The sequence below is a fragment of the Nicotiana tabacum genome, chromosome 3 (genome assembly GCF_000715075.1).
Source record: "Nicotiana tabacum cultivar K326 chromosome 3, ASM71507v2, whole genome shotgun sequence".
Classification (NCBI taxonomy): Eukaryota; Viridiplantae; Streptophyta; class Magnoliopsida; order Solanales; family Solanaceae; genus Nicotiana; species Nicotiana tabacum.
In genome coordinates, this window is record NC_134082.1 from 201107027 (window position 1) to 201132382 (window position 25356).

The following is a 25356-nucleotide window of genomic DNA, read 5'->3' on the forward strand; positions in this document are numbered from 1 at the left end:
TAATCTTGCTATGCTAGCCTTGGATCTTTCCAAATCTTTCTGGCCTTCAGCGACCTGATTCCTTAACCCTGCTATCAACCTTTTATCAGCCCAGCTTCTCAGTTGGTTGTCGGCATCCCTTTTCATCTTCCGGATCTGAGCTTTGAGGATCTCGCTTTATCTGGTTAATCTGTTCTTTTCTCCCTTGTTGGCAGCAAACTGCACCTTGCTTTCAAACTTCAGATCCTGAATCTGTTGTTTCAGTTTGCCTATTTCGGCAAGATATTCCTGCTCTTTGGCCAACCAGTCCCAATGCTCTTGTGAGGACCTGGCAAATTCTTGAAGGTGAGGTCTCTTAGCCGGCCTTCCAGACGACATTTCCCCTTTGTACCAAGCCTGATATCCGGGTGAAACTTCCCCTCTTGCCTGGTTCAATACACAAGTATTTGCCTCTAAGTATTGACATTGGCTCCAAATCTGGTGGACCCTTGCTTCAGGAAATTGGCCATTGGAACTGATCTCAATCACCTGGGTGCTTAGATCCTCATCTTTCGGCACTATCTGACACCTCCCGAGTTGCCTTAAAACCCGATACGGTGCATAAGGTTGAATGCTCTTAAGTCCCATCAAGAGAAAATGGGGCCTGGCTGCTGGCATGTATATGACTTCGTCGATCGGTAACTACCCCAGTGTCCACTGTATTTGACTGGCGTTGAGGGTCCGGAAATATGAGGTCCATGCCTAGACTCCTTCAGGTAGGTGGGCCTCATTAAGGGGGGATAAGCACACAACAGACTTTGGCAATTTGAGGGCATTTTGGTAATTTTAGTACTTTGAGCCATCAACCCATTACCGAAAGGATTAGAAGGATTTACCATAAGCATTAGTTTACTTGAACTTTATGTTAACTAGACTTTGGCAGACTTATCATAGGATTCTAAGAAAATATGGTGATATTCCTTGGCAAAATTATTTCTAGGCAATGAAACAACCTTTTTAATGAAGCCAAGAGCTTTTATCTGTGAAAGAAGTTTAATTTCTAATTTGAGAAATAGGGGGAAAATAAACCAACTACAACGGGAAAATATTAAAAATAATAATAAGGAAGAACAACTCACAATAATAATGGTAATCATAATTTAGTTTATCAATAAATGGATAACTCTGTCATTGTGAATATCCTTGATGTCCAAACATAGAACCACAGAAGATGAGCACTATGGTCACAGAGAGCAAAAATTTAGCACTATTCCTATGCTGGAACAACTTACTTCAGTAACTATATATGATAGATAAGGCATGTGCATTAATAGAGCAACCTCACTATCGGTAGAGTGTCTGGAGTTATAATAAAGTAAGTAGTCAACTCCTAATTCCCTTTTTTTTTTAAAAGAGAAAGAGGAAATTTTGTGTTCAAAGAAATTATTTACTTACAGAGTTGTACTCCCGACCTAAACTAAATGGTGTTACAGTGGTGATAAGAGGTTCTATCGATACTAGCGATGTTGAATGATGAAAATAAAATGTTGAATGAAAGGTTTTTGTAGGTAACTCTTGTGTGTAATTTCCACTAGCGAGTTGTACTCCCGACCTCTCAAACACCTTAGGCTAAACTAATAGTGTTAGAGTGGTGATCAGAGCTGGAGTATTTGCCTTCTTTTTGGAAACTGTTGCTGCCATATTATTTTTTCTTGGAAGGAACCAATGTGATTGACATTTTTGTATGTCTTGGAAGAGGAGAAGACTAGTGGTCTTGTCCAAAGAGTTTCCCGCCTTCTTAAAACTTTAATAAATAAACTGATTAATAGGTCTAATCGAAAGAAAAAAAACTATAGGTCAAGTTTTTTTCTTTTCTTTTCCCATTGCAAATTTTTAATAGTAAAACATTTTACATTAAATTAACAAAAAATATTCTGTACAGAAATTATGAAATATTAGCATTTAAAATGAACAAATAGGATATATTTTTTATATGTATGATTAACCGTACAAATACTAATTCGAGAGTGTTTTGAAAATAGATATATACCAGCTAAACATTGTCTAAGCATTCTTTTTCATAATTTTCTATTTGATATTAAAAAAACAAACAGAATATAAACTATTATAAACAAGCAACTAAATGATTCTACACTATAAATTATTTACATAAGGCTCATCCTCAAATATTATTATGCCATCTCATACCCAAAATGTTGAATTATTTTTATTAATTCATTAAGACATTTTCACTTATAAAAAAAATACTCGGAAGGTTGTTTCTGATAGACCTTTAGCTAAAGAAAAGCATATCAAAATAGATTTAAAAAATACAGGAGCAAAAAATTATGATAAAAATACTTGAGAAGAAAAAAGTATTGACAATAAAAATGGTAAGTAGTAGTAGTAATAGAAAAACTTTAACTTAATTTTAAATATTAGTCATAAATTAACTATGATTTTCTTTATATGTATGGCAAGAAAAGAGTAATCTGATCGGGAAATAATATGGGATCAAGCCGGAAATCCTTAAAACTTGATGTAGACTTAGAACATAAGGACTTCCCGGGAATTTGCAGCTTTCTCCAGAGTTCATTGGATCTTTGAACATCAACCTTTAGTTTACATCAATTTTTAGCTGGAAGGAAATTTCAAGTGCTAGACATGATGTATATCCCTTTTCTTATGGTTTGTTGTTGTATTTTTAAAGTACTAAATCATCCATTACAGAAAAAAGAAATTTGAACAGGTTGGTTCCCAATAACTTTAAGATGTGCAGAGCTTATTGTTTTCTGCAAAATTTAGATTATATCAACCTTATGTTGGTTCAACCAGCTTTCCGCAACTTTGCAGTTCAATAGAATGCAGATAATTTAAAAATCTTGCAACAAGAAGAGTGATGCAAAGATACATTATTCGGTCGTTCATCGTTTGAAAATCAACTCTGTGATGCTGCAAAAATTAATCATACGAGAGTACCTACATGAGCTTAATCTCGTGATGTATATCCCATTTCTTATGGTTTGTTCTTGTGTTTATAAACTACTAAATCATCCAAACAATAAGCTCTGCACATCTTAAAGTAATTGGGAACCAACCTGTTCAAATTTATTGGGAACCAACTTGTTTGTGTCAGGAGACTCAGCACTATGAAATGGCTATTTGAAAGTTACAACATGTAACGACCAGACCGGCCGTTTTGACAATTCAGAAACTTTAAGTTAGAAGAGTTGACCAACAAGTAAATAACCTTTGGAAGACCTGTCCACTCGACTGCATCTGCGGTCCCAGCCTTCTCCTGCCTAAGCCGCTCCTGCGACCCCCATGGCCGCTTCTGTGGCTCCGCACCTGCGGCCCTAACCTCACAGATGCGGTTACACCAGAAGACAACAGCCTCAGCACCTTCATTAGGCCAAATTCAATCCAATAACCATCCGGAATCCACTCGAGGCCCCCGGACCTCAACCAATTATACCAAAACGTACTAAAATACCATACGAACTTAGTCGAGCCTTCAAATCGCATCAAACATCATCGAAATTAAGGATCGCAATCTAATTCAAGCTTAATGAACTTTAATGCTTCAAACTTCTACTTTCGACGCCGAAACCTATCAAATCATGTCTGATTTACCTCAAATTTTGCACACAAGTCACATTAGATATTACGGGCCTACTCCAACTTTCAGAATCAGAATTCACCACAATATCGAAAACTCCACTTCCGGTCAAACTTCTCAAAAACCTTCAAATTTCTAACTTTTGCCAAATGATCCCAAAATGACCTACGGATCTCCAAATCTAATTCCGGATGCATTCCCAATACCAGAATCACCATACGGAGCAATTCCCAGACTCGGTATCCGAAAAGAACATTGCTAACGTTGAAATACACTTCAACCTAAATTTATGGAATTCTTCCAAAATGTCAACTTCCACAACAGGCGTCGAAACGTTCCCGGGTCATCCAAAACCCGATCCAAACATACTCCCAAGTCCAAAATTATCATACGAACCTGTTGGATTCAAATTATAAAAATTCAAACTCTAGTATACTAAGGGACGATGGAAAAATCTGGGCTCATTGATATTAGCTAAAGAGTTAGCTGGATCCAAAAGATGTAAATGATAATTTGCAAAAACAGAACTCCTAACCTCTTCTTTGAACATCAACCTTTAGTTTACATCAATGTTTAGGTGGCATGCAATTTCAAGTGCTAGACGTGATGTATATCACTTTTCTTATGGTTTGTTGTTGTGTTTATAAACTTCTAAATCATCCATTGCACAAAAAAGAAATTTGAACAGGTTGGTTCCCAATAACTTTAAGATGTGCAGAGCTTATTGTTTTCTGCAAAATTTAGATTATATCAACCTTATGTTGGTTCAACCAGCTTTCCGAAACTTTGCAGTTCAATAGAATGTAGATAATTTAAAAATCTTGCAACAAGAAGGGTGATGCAAAGATACATTATTCGGTCGCTCATCGTTCGAAAATCAACTCTGTGATGCTGCGAAAATTAATCGTACGAGAGTACCTACATGAGCTTAAGCTCGTGATGTATATCCCTTTTCTTATGGTTTGTTCTTGTGTTTATAAACTACTAAATCATCCAAACAATAAGCTCTGCACATCTTAAAGTAATTGGGAACCAACCTGTTTAAATTTATTGGGAACCAACTTGTTTGTGTCAGGAGACTCAGCACTATGAAATGGCTATTTGAAAGTTACAACATGTAATGACCAGACCGACCGTTTTGACAATTCAGAAGCTTTAAGTTAGAAGAGTTGACCAACAAGTAAATAACCTTTGGAAGACCTGTCCACTCGACTGCATCTGCGGTCCCAGCCTTCTCCTGCCTAAGCCGTTCCTGCGACCCCCATGGCCGCTTCTGTGGCTCCGCACCTGCGGCCCTAACCTCACAGATGCGGTTACACCAGAAGACAACAGCCTCAGCACCTTCATTAGGCCAAATTCAATCCAATAACCATCCGGAATCCACTCGAGGCCCCCGGACCTCACCCCCGGGACCTCAACCAGTTATACCAACACGTACTAAAACACCATACGAACTTAGTCGAGCCGTCAAATCACATCAAACATCATCGAAATTAAGGATCACAATCTAATTCAAGCTTAATGAACTTTAATACTTCAAACTTCTACTTTCGATGCCGAAACCTATCAAATCATGTCTGATTTACCTTAAATTTTGCACATAAGTCACATTAGACATTACGGGCCTAGTCCAACTTTCGGAATCAGAATTCGACCACAATATCGAAAAGTCCACTTCTGGTCAAACTTCTCAAAAACCTTCAAACTTCTAACTTTTGCCAAATGATCCCAAAATGACCTACGGATCTCCAAATCTAATTCCGGATGCATTCCCAATACCAGAATTATCATACGGAGCTATTCCTAGACTCGGTATCCGAAACGAACATTGCTAACGTTGAAATGCACTTCAACCTAAATTTATGAAATTCTTCCAAAATGTCAACTTCCAAAACAGTCGTCGAAACGTTCCCGGGTCATCCAAAACCTGATCCAAACATACTCTCAAGTCCAAAATCATCATACGAACCTGTTGGATTCAAATTATAAAAATTCAAACTCTAGTATACTAAGGGACTATGGAAAAATCTGGGCTCATTGATATTAGCTAAAGAGTTAGCTAGATCCAAAAGATGTAAATGATAATTTGCGAAAACAGAACTCCTAACCTCTTCTTTGAACATCAACCTTTAGTTTACATCAACGTTTAGGTGGCATGCAATTTCAAGTGCTAGACGTGATGTATATCACTTCTCTTATGGTTTGTTGTTGTGTTTATAAACTTCTAAATCATCCATTGCACAAAAAAGAAATTTGAACATGTTGGTTCCCAATAACTTTAAGATGTGCAGAGCTTAAAATAGAGCAAGTATGAACAAGTTAAAGAAGTGTAACTCTGCTTCATGTACATGTCAATGCACATGCTGTATGAAATGCACCATGCTGAGTGTCTCATGTGCCCACAATCTCAAATGCTCGACCACTCAGTACTGTATATGGCTCGTATGGCCCAAGGAAGATCTATCCCGGAATATATACATCTCTGACAGTAGTCACTTAGTACTGAGGAAGGTCATCATAGCATATGGAGAAGATCCATCTCCAGATAATGACAATAACACCTCACAACCACTCGATACTGTATATGGCTCACAAGGCCCAGGGAAGATCCATCCTGGAATATATACGCATCGCTGAAAATAGTCATCCAGTACCGAGAAAGGCCATTCGAGCCCTATGGAGAAGATCCATCTCCAGGTATAAGTACTTCGGACAAGATCCATGTCCGGGGAAGATCCATTCCTCAATAATATCATCTGCGCTCACTGGGGTGTGCAGACTCCGGAGGGGCTCCTTTCAGCCCAAGCGCTATAACAAGCCAACGAAGGCATAATCAATAATCTGATATGACGTGCAGCCCTATCCCATAATTGTCACTCAATATCAGGCTCTCGGCCTCACTCGGTTATCACTCTCCAGTCTCAAACACACGGGCTCAAAATACCATAATACTAACCCGAAACAATGATATGATATGTCAATTAACAATAACCGAGACTGAGACATGATATAATATGCATGAATAGGACTGAGTACAGAATATCAATGAAGCTAATGATATGACAGCAAGAAACGACCTCTCAGGTCTCAACAGTATCGGCGTGAAGCCTTAACATGATTTACAGCTCAATAACTTAGTCACATAATCACAACACAGATATTAGCAAGAAAGAGCCATTAAGCGGTGTCATGGAATGATCTAGGCAGCAATTCTCACGGTGCACGCCCACATACCCGTTACTTGGCATTTGCATCACCTCAATACTAATCATAGAACACATAGTTCGGGGTTTCGAACCCTCAGAACCAAGTTTGGAAGCATTACTTACCTCAAACCAAGCCAAAACTCTAACCCGCATTGCCCTTGCCTCTCAATTCGGCCTTCAAATGCTCTGAATCTAACCAAAATCAGTATATTATCATCAATATACGCTAACGGAATGAAACCCATACGAAAATTATAAAATTAGATCAAAAATCTCGAATTTGCTCAAACCGGCCCCCGGGCCCATGTCTCGGAATTCAACAAAAATCACAACACTAGAAACTCCTTTCACTTCCGAGTCCATACATACCAAAATCATCAAAATCCGACCTCAAATGGTCTCTCAAATCCTCAATCAAAATTCTCCAAAACTCACGCCCTAATCCTTTAACACCACCCAAATTCCCCACTAATTTCATGATTAGGTAGTGGAAAAATCATCACAAACACAATAAATAAGACCCAAGTAGCTTACCTCACTGAAACCCCTTGATTCCCTCTTGAAATCACTGCTTGGAGCTTCAAAATCGCACAAAAATGATGAAGAAATGACTGAAAATCGCGAAGGGGCCTTTTTATACATTCTACCCAGCACTTTCGCACATGCGGCCTTTTTCACGCACCTGCGGGCCACTTCTACGGTCAAGATTACTGCATCTGCAGTTTCCACTTAAGTCACAAGGACCGCATCTGCGCCCAGGCATCGCACCTGCGGTCCCGCGGATGCATCTAAATAACCGAATCTGCGGTTTTTCTCCTGAAGGCAAAACTTGCATCTGCGATCTCCTCATCGCTTCTGCGGCCTCGCACATGCGGTCCCCAATCCGCAGGTGCGGAAATTATAGGAACAGCAAAATCTGCAGCACAACTCAAGTTCCAAACTTCCAGTCAACCACTCAAAACCATCTCGAGGCCCTCGGGACCTCAACCAAACATTCCAACAAGTCACATGTCACTATTCAAACTTATTCCAACCTTCAAAACACTCAAAACAACATCAAAACATCAAATCACACTCGGATTCAAGCCTAAGGACTTAGAAATTCTTAAATTCCACCAACAATGCCGAAACCTATTAAATCACCTCCGAATGACCTAAAATTTTGCACACACGTCTGATATGATATTACGGACCTACTCCAATTTTCGGAATTCCATTCCGACTCCTATATCAAGATTTCCACTGCCAACCAGAAACTCCAAATTTCCAACTTCGCCAAATTAAGCCTAATTCTACCACGAATCTCCAAATTACATTCCAAACACGCTCCTAAGCCCAAAATCACCTAACGGAGCTAACCAAATCATAAAATTTAAATCCGAGATCGAATACTAAAAAGTCCAAACTTGGTCAAACCTTTCAAATTTAAAGCTTCAAGCTGAGAATCATTCTTCCATATCTATTCTGATTGACCTAAAACCCAAGACCGACGACTCACATAAGTTACAATACATCATACGGGGCCAGTCATTGCTCAAGAACTGACGAGCGAAGTGCAAATGCTCAAAACGACCGATCGGGTCGTTATAAACAAAAAAATAAATCCGTTGTTTGCATGTCATTTTTCATCTCTTCTCATTGTTTGATGTTTTATGATCTTTGTATGTGTCAATAGACTCAGCACTATGAAATGGCTATTTGAAAGTTACTGCATATAACGACCCGATTGATCATTTTGACAATTCGAAAGCTTTAAGTTGGAAGAGTTGACCTAAGTTTGACTTTTAAGAAGAGTTATGTTAAAGATATGGATTTATGGGTGCATTTTGCGACTAAAGTTGTTAATGTTGAAAAATTTTCATTTGGATTTTTGTCTAGAGATCAATGGATATATGATTTTCCTTAGTTTGCCTATAAGAACGCATCGTTGAGGGATTTGGATTTAAAAGGCTGCAAATTGAACCCTTCTGGCAGTGTTAATTGGAGTAGTCTCGTTTATCTTTCAATTGGGCTCCTAAACTTGGACCACAAGTGTCATGGAAATGTTCATTTGAAGACCATCAAGTTTATTAACTTTGATGGGCCATTATTGTCAGAGTACAGAAATGAGGATGAACAGAGCAAGAGGTTTGAGACACATAATTTCAACTGTTTCATCGCTACATCTGAAGACCATCATGTTCATTAAATTTGATGGGCCACTAACCGGAAATAAATCGGTACTGGAGTTTGTAAAACATTTGCTCAATAATGCAATAGTGTTATTATTATTAATAAAACTAGTCACTAGGCAGCCTGCCTACTGGTAAAAAAAACTAAACATGTCCATTCAAGGACATTCGATAAAATTGGAGCGATACAGAGAATATTAGTATAGCCCCTGTGCAAGGATAACATGCATAAATCGAGAAATGATCCAAATTTAAAATTAATATTATATCTTATACAAAACTAATATATTAATCCTCTCCCCTTCTTACATCGGGATCTCTATGTTCTGTCCTAAACCACCGGGTTTTTGATGTTCTATCTTTGCTTGCTGACAAGATGTCCCAAACATCGAGGTTTGCAACATTATAAAGGTTGTTTCATACATTTGAGACGATGTTCCACACATCCTGATAAAAGTTTAAATATCTTTCACGATGCTCCCGACATCTGCATATAAGTTTAAACTTCTTTAGGATGTTCCAAATCAATGTGCAGGTGATACAATACACAAGGTCACAACAAGCAGTAGCAGGGTTTATCATAGCATGAAGGCTAATGAAAATAGATGAAATATTATAAAACTAATGCTCCGGGTTTACTGGTGGGTCCTCGTAGTTTACTGAAATCATTAAAACAATCTCTCGTATAGATTTAATAATTAGACATCATTTCCAGCATAGAATGGTAAGGTCTTAAATAGCTAAGAAAGAAAAACACAATAATCTACTCTGGTTAGGGGACAAAAAATGTGTAAATGGAGTAGACACTTACATAGTTTACGAAAATACTATGTCTAGGCTTTCCAAATGTAATTGTTCTGATAGCTTAGCATAGGAATACACTAGGATCTGGTTCCATAGTCCAAAATGAACCGGTTGTGTATAAGCACTCGATACTTGGTTGAATAAAATTTTCGATTTGACCAAAAAAAAAAACATAAACCAAAACATCCTGTGAGATGTAGCAAACATCTTGTACCAAATTCAAGTTTTAACACTACAGAAATGCTGACGAAGTACAAAATAAGGTAAGCTTCAAAAACTGTCATAACTCCCATCCTGCCTCTTCTTCTTCTGAACCCCAAAAACTGTCAAAATTCAAAAGCAGATGGGTCATTGAAAGCTTTTGTATATCAACAAAGGAAGTCCAATTAACATAATTACATAAATAAACATCATGTCATTAGGTAAAAAAGAATACGAAAAAAATAGTGAAGAATTAACTTAACTAGCCTACTACAACGATGGATGACTAGTGTTAATGTGGCCGATGGAATCTAAGAAATTGGCTGTTACAGTTATTGCTATCGATAGAATGACTAGTCACCTTTCACTTTAGATTTAACAAAAAAAAATCCAGCTAACTCTTGGTTAACAGTCGCATGAGTTGAGACGAGAAGGGAGTACTTACCATTATTTTTTCCTTTTGTTCTTTGTCTTCTTCCCAATCATTTCGTTGTGCCATTTTTCTTTGGTCTTCACGTTTCTCTTTAGTCTATCTGGTTTCTCTTTGGCATATGGTGCTCATATTCCATACGAATAGTATCAGCATCAACGAGCAGTGTTTGCTCATTTTTCCCCATGGCATGCATTTGCCCATCTTCAATAATTTCAGCATCAGCGAGCTGCGTTTGCTCACTTTCCCCCATGGCATGAATTTGCCCATCTTCCAGAGGGATGCAGAGGAGGGGAGGAAGGGGTACCACCAGTGTGATCATCCAGAGGAGTGAAGCCGGAAGTCGTACCACCATGCATTTGCGCATCTTCGTACGAATAATATCAGCATCAACGAGCTGATCGTCTTTAATAGCATTCGAAATACCATCAAGATGAGAAGCATTGCCTTTTGTGTGATTAAGTGAAGCAGAGGATTCCGCCAAGGTATGCAGCGGAGAGGAGGAAGGGGTACCACCTATGTCATCATCCAGATGCAGAGGAGGGCATCGTCCAGATGCAGATGAGGGGAGGAAGGGGCATCATCCAGATGCAGAGAAGGGGAGGGAAGGGTGCCACCTATGCGATCATCTAAGGAGTGAAGACGGAAGTGACACCACCTATGTCACCATCCAGAGGAGAGGACGAAGGAGTACTACCTGGGTGATCATCCATAGTGTAAGGAGGCTGGATGGTTGAGGAAAGAACCACTGGCCTCTTATTTATCTGCTCAGTCAGTTCACCAATTAGCTTCTTCATATATTCTCGATCCTTCCTGTTGTCACTCACTTCTTTCTCGAGTTTATCTATCAACCCTAATTGCTTTTCTTGCGTTTGTTCATATTTGGAGCAAATGCAAGGATAGTGGACACTAGAAGCATCCACAACACTCTTTCTTTTTCAGTAACTTCTTTTTCAATAGAAGTTGTTGCTCTAACAACTCCTCTTTCAATTTCTCTTTTTCTTTTTCCAGTAACTTCTTTTTCAATAGAAGTTATTGATCTAACAACTCCTCTTTCAATTTCTGAGGCTCGCATATCACCTTTATGACCATCTAATTCATCACCAATGTGTCTCAAAACTGCAACTCCTTTCAACTCTACATTTTGACTATCCATCAAAATGTCTTTTTTGTCATCAAAATGACAAATATTTTGCAAGCAAGACGACCGATTCTCTTCTGTTGTAGGGAAAAGTAAGGGGTGAACCACCTAAGTAAAAGAGAATATCAACTACATCAGAAATTATCACACATCTTCCAGATATTTTGTAACATCTATCAGGATATTTGAAACATCAAACAGGACGTTTCTAACATCTTTCAGGAAATATCAAACATCAACCAAGAATTTTCATTAACACGGTAAGACTTACCATATCAACTTTGATTTCAAAAGGATTACCCTTCGCTGGTTTCACAGATAACCACTTCATCATCCTCAGGCTAATTGTCCTCTCTGGTGTAAAGTTATTTGGCCGCAGTGAAGGTATCGCTTCATATGCCCAAGCCTACATGGTGTGATGATTAGTAAGTCAACAAAGTAAATTATAGAAAGGAGACGAAAAATATAAATACTGAAATTATAGTTACTATGAATGCCCAAGGAAAGCCATAGAGGTTATAGGAACCAAATCGTTGACGTATTTTCATATCAATAGAAAGATACTCCAAAGTCAAACCAAAACAACGTCTTCCCCATGGATATTTGTAGAAATCATCTTTATTGCACGCCAACTTGAGTATGACTTTACCAATACCACAACTTCTATCCCTTGCTAGCAAAATGCAGTGCACAAACCACGCCAATGTGAGAGCAAATTTGTGATCTTTCTGTTTTGTAGATTTTATAAGATTTATCAGCTTTTCCCCAGTCATCCTCTTCCTGTCCGTTGTAATGATCTTCCACAATTGTTTACCAGGGCGAATTAACTTATTTAAAGCTTCTTTTGTTGGAAAATCTTTACAGTTCAGTCCAATCATAATTGCAAATTCATTGAGGCCAAAGCGGACTGACATGTTATAGAAATCGAACCAGAGTTCATTTGTCTTCTCACCATATATTCTACGAAGTAGAAGACCATGCACAACTTTTGTTGAAAATTTTGGGTTGTTAGGCAATTCCAAGAAGTGCCCAAATGGACTATACTTAAACTCCCTCGTAAGTTTCTCTTTCTCCAGTACGTCTTTGAACCTTTTCATACTTATACCTAATGAGGATTTCACTGTAATCTTGGAGCTGAAACTCTGATTCTCATCCAAGAAAGTCCTAATTAATTGTTTCAAATAGTTCGAGATAACCTTCATGTGTACAAAAGTGGGACAGTCAGCCTCATCATTATCTTACAAATTATTTACAAAATGTTGATTAAAAGAAAAGAGTCACCAGGATAATCAAATTAAAAAACCATTTCAATTTTTCAAGCATCGTATAGGAAATAGTGCAATAACATTATAATAAATGTTCTCTGAAAAAATGATTCTACTGTTGCGGAAGCCAAATGTATATAGTGTGAATAAGTCACAACTACTATACCAAAAATTATGACAGCCACCAAATAATAAATAAGACAATAAAACAACAATAAAGGAAACACCAGAATTTACGAGGTTGGGTGGAATAATACTAAAGAGAGAAGATACAAATGCCTTAAACAGATGAGAAGGCAAATGAGAGGTGTGTCTCAATCCTAAACATTAGGCCTTCTTTTATAGGGGAAAAATCCCCTCCAAACTTAACTCCCAACCAATGTGGGACTTTGGCATTTTGCCAAACTTCAACAAATCTCCACCTTGGCAAAATTCCACATTTTCAATTCTCTCTCAATAACAAATTTTGGTTGTGTCTTCATCTTCAATCTTCAGTGTTCAACAATGTTGATCAAATCCAAACAATGTTGAAACTTGACCGCAGTCACCACCTTTGTCAGCATATCAGCAGGATTCTCTGTAGTATGAATTTTCTTCACCGTGACTCCACCTTCTTCTATGATTTCTCGTACGAAATGATACCGAACATCAATGTGCTTCGTCCTTGCATGATAAACTTGGTTCTTCGCTAATTGAATAGCACTTTGACTATCACAAAAAATTGTGATACCCTTTTGTTCAACACCAAGCTCCTTTAGCAATCCTTGAAGCCAAATTGCCTCTTTCACAGCATCTGTAATAGCCATGTACTCTGCCTCTGTTGTAGACAAAGCAACTGTTGACTGCAAAGTAGACTTCCAACTAACTGGTGCCTTTGCAAAAGTAAACACATAACCAGTAGTTGATCTTCGTTTGTCCATATCACCCGCAAAATCTGAGTCACAATATCCAACTACAGACTGATTGTCTTCCTGCTCAAAAACTAACCCGACATCTACAGTATTATGAATATACCGTAGAATCCACTTCACAGCTTGCCAATGCTCCTTCCCTGGATTGTGCATATATCTGCTAATAACTCCAACAGCTTGTGAAATGTCAGGCCTTGTGCAAACCATTGCATACATCAAGCTACCAACAACATTTGCGTATGGTACCTTTGACATATACTCTCGTTCAGCTTCATCCATTGGCGACATAGTAGTACTTAGCTTAAAATGGGAAGCAAGTGGAGTACTAACTGGCTTAGTCTTGTCATCTATGCCAAAACGTTGAAGTACTCTCTTCAAATATTCCTTTTGAGATAAACAGAGTTTCTTTGAACGTCTATCTCTAATTATCTCCATGCCAAGAATTTTCTTTGCCTCACCCAAATCCTTCATCTCGAACTCCTTCTTCAGTTGAATCTTCAACTTATCAATTTCTTCCAAATTCTTGGAAGCTATCAACATATCATCAACATATAGGAGAAGATATACAAAGGAACCATCTTTAAGCTTGTGCAAATATACACAATGATCGTATTTGCTTCTCTTGTACCCTTGCTGCAACATAAACTCGTCAAATCGCTTGTACCATTGTCTAGAAGATTGTTTCAATCCGTACAACGATTTTTCAAGTTTGCACACCATATTTTCTTTTCCAGCAACTTTGAATCCTTCTGGCTGAGTCATGTAGATTTCCTCCTCCAAGTTTCCATGTAAAAACGCAGTTTTTACATCCATCTGAACTAGTTCCAAATCCAATTGTGCTACCAAAGCCAACATAATTCTAATGGAGGAATGTTTTACAACTGGAGAAAACACTTCATTGTAATCAATTCCCTCCTTTTGAGCATATCCTTTGGCCACCAATCTTGCTTTGTAGCGAACATCTAATTGGTTAGGAAATCCTTCTTTCTTTGCAAATACCCATTTGCACCCAATTGCTTTCTTTCCCTTCGGGAGATTGGCCAATCTCCATGTATGATTCTGATGAAGGGACTGTATTTCATCATTCATGGCAATCCTCCACTTATCTTCTTCTGAACTTTGGACAGCGTCTTTATAAGTAGTGGGAACATCATCAGCTACAATTGAGGTTGCACAAGCAACCGTCTCTATGAGACGAACAGGTTTCGTTATTGTTCTTTTTGGCCTGCTGGTTGCTATTGATTCAAGTTGTTGTTGAGATTCCTGAGTTGGAATCTCCTCTACTGGCTCTCCTTCCAGAGGGTAATCTTCATTTGTTTCCTCCTCTGCTTCTTGTGTAGGAAAAATAAATTTTCCCTCAAACTCCACCTGCTTGGAAGCACCTTCATTTTGTTTGGTATCTTCTGTTACCTTATTTACCATAGCAAATTCATCAAAGGTAACATCTCTGCTGAACATTACTTTCTTTGTCATAGGACACCATAAGCGATATCCTTTGACTCCAGAAGTAATTCCCATAAAAATAGCCTTCTTTGCCCTTGGATCCAATTTTGACTCCGTCACATGATAATATGCAGTTGAGCCAAACACGTGTAAAGAGTTATAATCTACAGCAGGTTTTCCGTACCATTTTTCAAATGGTGTTTTGCCATCAATAGCAGCAGATGGTAGACGATTAATGAGGTGGCATGCATATGTAATTGCCTCAGCCCAAAATTCTTTGCCCAAGCCAGCATTGGACAACATACACCGTACCTTCTCCAGCAAGGTCCGGTTCATACGTTTTGCCACTCCATTCTGTTGTGGTGTATGTCTAACAGTGAAGTGTCGGACGATGCCATCATTTTCACAGACCTTATTGAAATGATCATTTTTTGTATTCACCTCCATTGTCTGTGCGAATACACTTGATTCTCCTGCCTGTCTGATTCTCCACCATCGTCTTCCATTTGAGAAAAATTCCCAACACTTCATCTTTGCTCTTCATTGTATACACCCATACTCTTCGGGAAAAATCATCAACAAAGGTTACAAAATAGTGCTTCCCACCCAATGAAGGTGTTTTGGAAGGACCCCAAACATCAGAGTGTACATAATCCAAAATGCCTTTAGTATTATGGATCGATGTACCAAATTTAACCCTTGTCTGTTTCCCTTTAACACAATGCTCACAAAACTCCAAGTTGCAAGCCTTTACTCCTTTTAACAATCCTTGATCTGATAGAGTTTTCAAGGATTTTCCTCCAGCATGTCCCAAGCGCATGTGCCATAGCTTGGTTGCTTCTGCCTTTTTGTCGTCACTGGATGTTACTGTCGCTGTCCCAATAACTGTACTGCCACGATAGCGGTACATATTATTATTCTTCCGATTAGCCTTCATTACCACTAGTGCACCGGAGCATACTCTCATCACTCCATTTTCTGCAATGATTTTGAACTCTTTTGATTCTAGGGCTCCCACAGAGATGAGATTCTTCTTCAAATCCGGTACATATCGAACATCTATCAATGTTCTGATTATTCCATCATGGTTCCTTAATCGTATTGAACCAATGCCATATGAGGTAAGAGGGCTGTTATCCGCTGTGTGGATGACTCCATATTCTCCTTCTTGAAATTCCACGAACCAGTCCCTGTTGGGACACATATGATAGCTACAAGCCGAGTCCATCAACCATATGTCTGATGATGTTGATGACTCTGTTGTAACTAATGAGAAGTCTGAATCATCACAATCAGCTACATTTGAATCCATAATAGCCTTTCCATTGTTATGTTTGGCCTTATTCTTCAACTTCGGACAGTCTTTCTTCCAGTGCCCTTTTTTCTCGACAAAAGGCACATTCATCTTTGCTGGGTCTGGATCTTGACTTGGATCTTCCCTTCTTTGTCCTCGTTTGATTTTGAGGACGACCCCTCACAAACAGTGCTTCTCCTTCTCCGCCCTTCTGTTTTTCTCGCTTTCTTTGTTCATAGCTGTACAAAGCTGAACAAACTTCTCTGAGAGAAATTTCGTCATTTCCATGGAGTAGAGTAGTTTCAAGGTGCTCGTACTCATCAGGAAGTGACGCCAACAACATTAAGGCCAAGTCACCATCATCATAAGTTGTATCCATATTTTGCAAATCTGTGACCAACTTATTGAAACTGGTGATATGTTCATTCATCGTGGTACCAGGAACATAGGTGAAGTGAAACAGTCTCTTCTTCATGTACAATTTATTTTGACTGTTTTTCTTCAAAAATTTATCCTCCAGTGCTTTCCATAATTTACTTGCAGAAGTTTCCTTTGTGTATGGATATTTCTGCTCTCTAGCAAGGTAGGATCGAATGGTACCGCAAGCAACACGGTTGATAATTCTCCAATCTTCTTCTCCAATAACATCTGGTTTCTTTTCTTCAATGGCCAGATCTAGCCCTTGTTGAAAAAGGACATCTAGAACCTCGCCTTACCACATCCCAAAATGTCCGGACTCGTCAAAAATTTCTACCGCAAATTTCGCATTTGACACAATTCTTGTCATAAGCGAAGATGCCAATGATGGCGTATTGTTGACACTTGATGTAGATTCTTCTTGTTTATTGTCCCCCATATTTGACACAAATATTATTTAATAGCTGACGACACAAATCAAGATTATTTCCTTTCTGATGTAGAAGATCAGACTAAGCTGCAACTACAGAGCATACTCAGACAGAACCTTGACTCAGTTACCAAGATAAATCTTTTCTGATGTGGAAGATCAGACTATGCTGCAACCACAGAGCATACTTAGACAGTACCTTGGCTCTGATACCAATTGTTGCGGAAGCCAAATGTATATAGTGTGAATAAGTCACAACTACTATACCAAAAATTATGACAGCCACCAAATAATAAATAAGACAATAAAACAACAATAAAGGAAACACCAGAATTTACGAGGTTGGGTGGAATAATACTAAAGAGAGAAGATACAAATGCCTTAAACAGATGAGAAGGCAAATGAGAGGTGTGTCTCAATCCTAAACATTAGGCCTTCTTTTATAGGGGAAAAATCCCCTCCAAACTTAACTCCCAACCAATGTGGGACTTTGGCATCTTGCCAAACTTCAACATCTACCTTATTAGAGCTTTCCTTAACAGATTGGGAAGCACCGTCCTTTTCTCTCAACTCTTCTGTGGCTTCCACTACAGTGATTTCTTTATCAGAAATTTGTTCTTCTCACTTGTTCTTCTTTTTGTGTATTGGGTTATGAGAACCCTTTTCTCTTTCTCTTTTTGAATTAGCTGCCTCAGGTGTCTTATCCATCTTACCTATATCCGCAAACAAGTAAAAATCATCAGAAAAATGAAAACAATACATATTCAATTTTTATGTAGTCAAACATCCTTTGACATATCTCGAACACCCCATTAGATGTTCGGGACATCTCATGAGATGTTTGTAAATAAGTCCATAAGGTGAAACCAAAGAATTTAGAACATAAGATCAACTTAAAAAATAGCATCTTTCAGTACTAAATTATCATTAGTCCAAGCACAACATAACAAAATAGAGGAAATCCACTTGAGAAAATTACAAATAACAAGGGATCAAACTAATAGGATGATCAAATATTTTCGGCACAAGAATAATTACACAACAAAACCCTCTTTTAGGCACTACATGACATTAATGGATAAATAAAAAAATCGAGTGAAGAGAAAGATATAGTTTAACAATTGGATATTTCAAACATCTATAAGGAAGTCTTAAACTCCTTGATCTAGCTTAGTAGCTAACTTGACCCAACTTTACAGAACACTCTAATTGAAAACATATACTTGCATATGGGAATTTGTGTCTTTTGCTCTAGTAGAATAAATGAAATAACTTATTTCATGCAAAACAAAATCAAAAAATACCGGCAAAACCAAAACAAAATACCGACTCTATTCTCGCCCATCTCAAAGGATGGCAGCATACAGACATACATACGACACACACATACGTACGTACGTACATACATACATACATATATAGAGCCTACACATTTGTTTATCCATCTAAAAGGAATTCTTGTGAGTTTTCATTCTGAAAGCTGGAAGTTGCATTCTGTCTACATTGATATCCCCTCTCCCCTCTTATTTCTCTTGGAATGGCCTGATATGCGATATATAGTACAATGTAGTCCCCAATTTGCCAGTAAATCAGCAGCTTTATTATCCTCTCTAAAGCATGAATAGTCCATAAGTCCGGTGAACTAACTACTCATGAAGTATGTGAAAGATGTGTCAAGCCTGGTTTATAAGGAACCGATAGGAAAATCCTTGAGAAAGCATAAGGCAGTTTATCCCGGGATAATATTGTAAAAAATGGAGAAAACTTGAGCAGGCATAGGCTCTCGTAATAAGTTCACGGGATGTTTGAACCACTCGACCATTGTTCCATAGCTTTCGCATTTGTAAAGCGGATTCATTAGCAAAAATATTTATTTTTTAATATAATTTACAAAAGAGAAATATTTTTTTGCGAAGCAAATATAATTGAACCTCCTTCTTTCGTGAGTTCTCTCTTGCTTCAGTGAAATAAATCAAGAGAAATGTGAGCGTAATTGTGTTAAAACAAAAATCAGAAAACTGTTAGAAGAATAAAGAAATGTATAAAATAGTAAAGAATCAGAAATATTCCGAGTCCACAATTTTTCTTGTGCGTCCTTAAGGAATTTTAACCCCCTCACACGTTGTCAAGGTAATGGATTAAATCCTCCCAGGATAAAACGGAATAAACCTTCCTGCAACAGTGGCAATACAAACTGCAGGATACCAACGAACTCAAAGAACGGAGCAAAATCACACTTACGAATTTGAGAGAGAGAGACTGCGAATTAGGATGCAGTATATTCAGAAAGAAAGAAGTTCTGGAGTGTTTTTCATCTCTAGAAGATGCGGCCTTGCCTCAGAATTTATAGGCAAATATTAGAAGAGGTGTCTGGAAAGGTGCCTTTTCAGAAAATACGCGGTCTGCCGCGGTTCTGCCGCGATCGCGGCAGAACCGCGGCCATAGAGGATCTCTGAAACTGACTATCGCTATTCTACCGCGATTGCGGCAGAACCGCGGCCAGCGAGGCCCTCTGAACTTTCAGCAGGGTTTTAGCGTAGTTTCAGCAGTGATTTGGCATTTAATTAATTATTAAATAATTAAATAAATTTTGTCCAAAAAATAATCTTATCGATCATTTGACAAATCCAAAGCCGAAGCCGAAGCCGAGCGAGCGACGACGACGGCGCGAGGGTTCATTCTCTTCAACTCCTTTTAAGAGCTTTAAGAAGTGAATCTATATATAAGCACACAAATGTGATTGTCCCTCACCAATGAGGGACAAAGTGCAAGACAAAAGTTCACTTCTTCAAATTTTTATTTTTCCTCCATTTTATTTCCCTCCATTTCCAATTCACACTTCTTCTACTTTAAGCCCAATGTCTTAAAGTCCAACAATCCCCCACATGAATGGGAATGGCTGTATCAAGAAAGATCATAGATGAAAGCTATGTGATTTTGCAAGTAAGGATTAATTGCATCTGGATAAGTAGGTTTCCCTTTGAACTTTCCGTAGTGAATATATGTCGGATATACTCGGTCAATCGGTAGATTTGATATCTTTGAACCGTCGAACTTTAGTGTATACCTAGACAACCATATGTCACACAACCAACCCTTAACCGTCTTTTGGTTCTCATTGTTGTGTTCGTTTTAGCCATGAACACCGCCTGGTCTCATAAGTGCGTAGAGAATTGGCCTTACAGAATTCTCCTTGAAGCGGCTTACACTTCACACTTACGTAAGTGATTCCTAAACGTGTAATGCTTTAGATTGACACTATTTGATAGATACCTCATCAAACTTTGGTAATCATTAAAGAACGTGTAAGTTCTATCCTTGTTACTGAACATTGTCTTCATCACGAGAATGGACCAAAGATTTTATTTTGACAATGTTGAACCGGTCAATCACAACTTTGTTTGAGCTCCTTGAACCTAAATCTCGGAACATCCAAAATTCTAGGTAGAGTTACCGCCATGTTGACTTGTCCTCGGCCATAGTCCCATTCCCTTAGATGATTTCTCAACTCCCTCTCTAGTTAAGCCTTTTGTAAGTGGATCCGCAACATTATCCTTTGATCTTACATAATCAATAGTGATAATTCCACTAGAAAGTAGTTGTCTAACGGTATTATGTCTTCTTCGTATATGACGAGACTTTCCGTTATATATAACGCTCTCTGCCCGTCCTATTACAGCCTCACTATCGCAATGTATGCAAATAGGAGCCAAAGGTTTTGGCTAGAACGGAATGTCTTCTAAAAATTCCGAAGCCATTCAGCTTCTTCACCGGCTTTATCCAATGCTATAAACTCTGATTCCATTGTAGAGCGAGCGATACATGTCTGTTTGGAAGACTTCCAAGATACTACTCCTCCACCAACAGTAAACACATATCCACTTGTCGACTTTGTTTCTGATGAGTCGGTTATCCAATTAGCATCATTATATCCTTCAATAACCACAGGATATCTATTGTAGTGCAAAGCGTAGTCTTGGGTATACTCCAAATATCCCAGAACTCGTTTCATAGCCACCCAGTGATGCTTGTTAGGATTACTTGTGAATCGACTAAGTTTACTTATTACACAAGCTATATCGGGTCGTGTACAGTTCATGATGTACATTAGACTTCCCAACATACGAGCATACTCCAATTGAGACGTACTTTCGCCTTTATTCTTCATAAGATGATGGTTTAAGTCAATTGGAGTCCTTGCACTTCTAAATTCCAAGTGTTTGAATTTTTCAAGTACCATTTTCACGTAATGTGATTGAGACAAAGCTAGACCTTGAGGAGTCCTCTGGATTTTAATTCCTGGAATTATATCGGCAACTCCTAAGTCTTTCATATCAAACTTACTAGCAAGCATTCGCTTAGTAGCTTGAATGTCGGCAATGTCTTTGCTCATTATTAGCATATCATCAACATATAAGCAAACAATGAGCATACTCCAACTCGTTTCATAGCCACCCAGTGATGCTTGTTGGGATTACTTGTGAATCGACTAAGTTTACTTATTACACAAGCTATATCGGGTCGTGTACAGTTCATGATGTACATTAGACTTCCCAACATACGAGCATACTCCAATTGAGACGTACTTTCGCCTTTATTCTTCATAAGATGATGGTTTAAGTCAATTGGAGTCCTTGCACTTCTAAATTCCAAGTGTTTGAATTTTTCAAGTACCATTTTCACGTAATGTGATTGAGACAAAGCTAGACCTTGAGGAGTCCTCTGGATTTTAATTCCTGGAATTATATCGGCAACTCCTAAGTCTTTCATATCAAACTTACTAGCAAGCATTCGCTTAGTAGCTTGAATGTCGGCAATGTCTTTACTCATTATTAGCATATCATCAACATATAAGCAAACAATGACTACATGATTTTGAACGTTCTTAATGTAAACACATTTATCACATTCATTAATCTTAAAACCATTTGACAACATTGTTTGGTCAAATTTCGCATGCCATTGTTTGGGTGCTTGTTTTAGTCCATAAAGAGACTTAACAAGTCTACACACCTTCTTTTCTTTTCCTGGAACCACAAACCCTTCAGGTTGGTTCATGTAAATTTCTTCCTCAAGATCACCATTTAAGAAGGATGTTTTTACATCCATTTGATGGATTTGAAGACCATACAAGGCGGCTAACGCTATTAGCATATGAATAGATGTAATTCTTGTTACCGGCGAGTATGTGTCAAAATAGTCAAGACCTTCTCGTTGTCTAAATCCTTTGACAACAAGTCTTGCCTTGTATTTGTCAATAGTACCATCGTCTTTCATTTTCTTCTTGAAAATCCATTTAGAACCCAACATTTTGTTACCCGGAGAAAGATCAACCAATTCCCAAGTATGGTTGCTCAATATGGATTCTATTTCACTATTGACAGCTTCTTTCCAATACTGTGCCTTTGAGGAAGACATTGCTTCCTTGAAGGTACGAGGCTCATTTTCTAACAGGAAAGTCAGAAAATCTGGACCGAATGAAGTAGATGTCCTTTGACGTTTACTTCTTCTCGGATTTTCCTCATTAGGCATACCATCTGTTGTTTCCTCCCGAGGTCGTTTTGACTTTTGGCAGGTCACTTCACTTTCCTTTTTATACGGATAAATAGTTTCAAAGAATTCAGCATTATCTGATTCTATTATCGTATTAATGTGAATCTCATGATTTTCTAATTTATGAACCAGAAAACGATATGCCTTACTATTGGTTACATATCCAATAAACACACAATCAACCGTTTTTGGACCTATCTTAACCCTTTTAAGTTTAGGAACTTGTACCTTAGCTAAATACCCCCACACTTTGAAGTATTTCAAGCTAGGCTTCCTTCCTTTCCACTTTTCATAAGGAATGGACTGTGTTTTACTATGAGGTACACGGTTGATTATCCGGTTAGCTGTGAGTATAGCTTACCCCCACAAGTTCTGTGGTAAGCCAGAACTTATTAGCAATGCATTCATCATCTCCTTCAACGTTCGATTCTTCCTCTCCGCAATTCCGTTAGATTGTGGAGAGTAAGGGGCAGTTGTTTGGTGAATAATGCCATTTTCCAAACAAATTTCTTTAAAAGGAAATTCATATTCGCTACCCCTATCACTTCTTATCATTTTGATCTTTTTGTTTAGTTGCGTTTCAACTTCACTTTTGTATTGCTTGAAAGCATTAATTACCTCATCTTTACTATTAAGTAAATAAACATAACAGTATCTCGTGCTATCGTCAATAAAAGTAATAAAATACTTTTTCCCATCGCGAGATGGTGTTGACTTCATGTCGCAAATATCTGTGTGAATTAAGTCTAAAGGACTTGAATTCCTTTCAACGGACTTATAAGGATGCTTAGCAAACTTTGATTCCACACATATTTGACATTTGGAATTAATGCAATCAAATTTTGGCAATACTTATAGATTTATCATCTTCCGCAATGTTTTGAAGTTTACGTGACCTAAACGTGAATGCCATAAAGTGTTTGACTCAAGTAAGTAAGAAGAAACATTCACTTTATTGATAGGAACTGCTATTACATTTAGCTTAAAAAGGCCCTCATATAGGTAACCTTTTCCTACATATACATCGTTCTTACTAAGTACAACACTATTAAAAACAAAAATACATTTGAATCCATTCTTGACAAGAAGTGAGGTAGACACAAGATTCTTGCGAATTTCTGGAACATGGAGGACTTGGTTTAGAGTCACTATTTTTCCCGACGTCATCTTCAACGCAATCTTTCCAACTCCTTCAATTTTGGCCGTAGATGAATTTCCCATGAAGATTGTCTCGTCCGGGACCTGCGGGGGCATAAGAAGAAAATAACTCCTTGTTAGCACACACATGGCGGGTGGCTCCAGAATCTATCCACCATTCTTTCAGATTTCCTACCAAGTTGCATTCAGACAACATGGCACACAAGTCTTTTATTTCATCTTCAACCATGTTGGCTTGATTCTTTTTCTTCTTATCAGTCTTTGGCGCACGACAATCCACTGCCTTATGCCCAGTTTTTCCACAATTGTGGCAATTACCCTTGAACTTCTTCTTGCTTGGGTAATTCTTTGGTCCAGAAGCCTTCTTCCTTTTCTTATTTTGTGGTGCCTCCTCAACAATGTTTGCCCCCACAATTGTTGAGTTTCCACGTGACTTCTTTTCAGTATTTTTGTTATCTTCTTCTATCCTCAGACGAACAATCAAGTCTTCTAGTGTCATTTCCTTCCGCTTATGTTTAAGATAGTTCTTAAAATCCTTCCACAACGGAGGTAATTTCTCAATGAAAGCAGCGATTTGAAAGGCCTCATTTATGACCATACCTTCAATAACAAACTCATAATTAGTAATAAGATAAATCTTATTAATAAAATTATTGACTCGGGTCATACCTTCAGCCAGGAGGTCATGCACAATGACTTGTAATTCTTGGACTTGAGTTATGACTGACCTAGTGTCAATCATCTTGAAATCCAAAAACCTTGCAGCCACGAACTTCTTAAGTCCGGCATCCTCAGCCTTGTACTTCTTCTCAAGTGCATTCCAAACGCTTTTGAAGTTTCCATGACACTATAGACATTGTACAAGCCATCTTCCAAACAACTCAATATGTAGTTTTTGCACAAGAAATCAGAATGTTTCCATGCTTCAGTTACAACAAGTCGTTCATCATCCGGAGTATTCTCAGCCATGACCGGATCCTTCTTGATGAAGCGTTGCAAACTCAACGTAGTAAGATAGAAGAGCATCTTCATTTGCCAGCGTTTGAAGTCAATACCGGAAAACTTTTCTGGTTTTTCTGCCGGTGCCATAGCATGAGCAGGAGTAGAACGGCTTGATGAGGCAGCAACACTCGTAACAGTAGCACCCGTTCCTGCAACACTTCCATTAGTTTGGTTTTCATTCGTCATATTTCTGTAAAGTTGAAAACAATACAGAACTTGTTAAATTAGTGAAGTTTTGATATCTTCAAACTGAATACCAAACCAAACATAGAACACGTAACAATGGTGAAGTTTTTATATACTTCAAATCCGTACGTTTATTATTCCGGCAAAGTTTTTATGAACTTTAAACC

General features: G+C 38.2%; 1 non-coding gene across 1 annotated transcript; it reads left to right on the top strand.

Annotated features, from left to right (window-relative positions):
* The first annotated feature begins 9106 nt into the window (after positions 1-9106).
* Positions 9107-9209, top strand: LOC142179729 (U6 spliceosomal RNA). Its single transcript, XR_012708268.1, has one exon. It is a non-coding gene; the product is annotated as a U6 spliceosomal RNA (small nuclear RNA).
* Positions 9210-25356: the final 16147 nt, after the last annotated feature.